This window comes from Arachis duranensis, chromosome 6 (assembly GCF_000817695.3).
Source record: "Arachis duranensis cultivar V14167 chromosome 6, aradu.V14167.gnm2.J7QH, whole genome shotgun sequence".
In the NCBI taxonomy this organism is placed as follows: domain Eukaryota; kingdom Viridiplantae; phylum Streptophyta; class Magnoliopsida; order Fabales; family Fabaceae; genus Arachis; species Arachis duranensis.
In genome coordinates this window covers 85359335-85361917 of record NC_029777.3, presented here as the reverse complement: position 1 = coordinate 85361917, position 2583 = coordinate 85359335, and the positions used below count along the sequence as shown (strand labels likewise).

The 2583-nt window shown below is 30.9% G+C and overlaps 1 non-coding gene across 1 annotated transcript; it reads left to right on the top strand.

The window, feature by feature from the left end:
* The first annotated feature begins 586 nt into the window (after window positions 1-586).
* On the top strand, window positions 587-690 carry LOC127740424 (small nucleolar RNA R71). The gene has a single exon (XR_008001100.1). It is a non-coding gene; the product is annotated as a small nucleolar RNA R71 (small nucleolar RNA).
* The last annotated feature ends 1893 nt before the right edge of the window (window positions 691-2583 follow it).

Here is a 2583-nt window from a genome sequence, read left to right as displayed (position 1 = left end):
TATATTTGCTAAGTTAGAGGTGCTCTACTCAGAATTCTCTGTCTGTTGCTGAGAAGATGATGGAAAAGGCTTGCCATTGCTAAACCAATTTCTTCCACCATTATTAAAGCCTTGTTGAGGCTTTTGTTGATCCTTCCATGAGAAATTTAGATGATTTTTTCATGAAGAATTATAGGTGTTTCCATAAGGTTCACCCATGTAATTTACCTCTACCATTGCAAGGTTTTCAGGATTATAAGCTTCTTCTTCAGAAGATGCCTCTTTAGTACTGTTGGATGCATTTTGCCATCCATTCAGACTTTGTGAAATCATGTTGACTTTCTGAGTCAACATTTTGTTCTGAGCAAATATGGCATTCAGAGCATCAATTTCAAGAACTCCCTTCCTCTGAGGCATCCTATTATTCACAGAATTCCTCTCAGAAGTGTACATTAATTGGTTATTTGTAACCATTTCAATAAGTTCCTGAGCTTCTGCAGGCATTTTCTTTAGGTGAATGGATCCACCTGCAGAATGATCCAGTGACATCTTAGAGAACTCAGACAGACCATAATAGAATATATCTATCATGGTCCATTCTGAAAACATGTCAGAAGGACACTTTTTGGTCATCTTCTTGTATCTTTCCCAAGCTTCATAGAGGAATTCACCATCTTTTTGCTTGAAGGTCTGAACATCCACTCTAAGCTTGCTCAGTTTTTGAGGTGGAAAGAATTTAACCAAGAAGGCCGTGACCAGCTTATCCCAAGAGTCCAGGCTATCCTTAGGTTGTGAGTCTAACCATGTTCTAGCTCTGTCTCTTACAGCAAAAGGGAAAAGCATGAGCCTGTAGACTTCAGGATCTACTCCATTAGTCTTAACAGTCTCACAGATCTGCAAGAACTCAGTTAAAAACTGGTAGGGATCTTCTGATGAAAGTCCATGAAACTTGCAGTTTTGTTGCATTAGAGCAACTAGTTGAGGTTTCAACTCAAAATTGTTTGCTCCAATGGCAGGAATTGAGATGCTTCTTCCATCAAACTTGGAAGTAGGTGTAGTATAATCATTAAGCATCCTCCTTGCATTATTGTTGTTAGGTTCGGCTGCCATATCCTTTTCTTGTTCAAAATTTTCACTAAGGTTGTCTCTGGATTGTTGTAATTTAGCTTCTCTTAGTTTCCTTTTCAGAGTCCTTTCAGGTTCAGGATCAGCTTCAACAAGCCTTTTTCCTTGTTCCTGCTCATATGAGAAAGAAGAGAACAGAAAAGGAAGAGGAATCCTCTATGTCACAGTACAGAGATTCCTTTATGTTAGTAGAAGAAGAAAAAGAATAAGAGTGAAGAAGATGAATAATCCAAACACAAGGGTGAGGATAGGAGCAGAGATTTGAGATGAAGAGAAGTGTTATTAAATGAATAAACAAATAGAATAAGATGAGAGAGAAGTTTTCGAAGATAAATTTTGAAAAGGAGTTAATGATTTTCGAAAATTAAAGGTGAAATAAAATTAAAATTAAAATTTAAAACAATTAATTAATCAAAAGAATTTTGAAAAGAAAGGAGAAATTTTCGAAAATTAGAGAGGGAAAAGTAGTTAGGTGGTTTTGAAAAAGATAAGAAATAAACAAAAAGTCAATTAGTTAGTTGAAAAAGATTTGAAAATCAAATTTGAAAAGATAAGAAGATAAAAAGATATTTTGAAATCAAATTTTTGAAAAAGATAAAATTTTGAAAAATATATGATAAAAAGATATGATTAAAAAGATATGGTTGAAAAAGATTTAATTTTTAAAATTAAAATTAATTACTTGACTAACAAGAAACTAAAATATATGATTCTAGAATTTAAAGATTAAACCTTTCTTAACAATAAAGTAACAAACTTCAAATTTTTGAATCAATTACATTACTTGTTAGTTAAGTTTTGAAAATTTAAAATAAAATAAGAAAAAGATTTTGAAAAATTAAATTAAAATTTTTGAAAAATAGTAAGAAAAATGAAAAAGATTTGATTTTTTTGAAAAAGTTTTGAAAAGATAAGGTTTTTAAAAATTGAAAATTTGACTTGACTTACAAGAAATAACTAATTTTAAAATTTTTTTGACTAAGTCAACTCAAATTTTTGAAATTTTGAGAGAAAAAAGGAAAAGATATTTTTTATTTTTAAATTTTTAATGATGAGTGAGAAAAACACAATTATGACCCAAAACATGAAAATTTTGGATCAAAACACATGATGCATGCAAGAACATTATGAATGTCAAGATGAACACCAAGAACACTTTGAAGATCATGATGAACATCAAGAACATATTTTTGAAAAATTTTTTATGCAAAGAAAACATGCAAGACACCAAACTTGGAAATCTTTCAGGTTTAGACACTATGAATGCAAAAATGCACATGAAAAACATCATACAACACAAAACAAGAAAATTTAAAGATCAAACAAGAAGACTTACCAAGAACAACTTGAAGATCATGAAGAACACCATGAATGCATGAATTTTTGAAAAATGCAAGAACAAGATGAATATGCAATTGACACCAAACTTAAAACAAGACACAAGACTTAAACAAGAATCACAAAATATTTTTGGTTTTT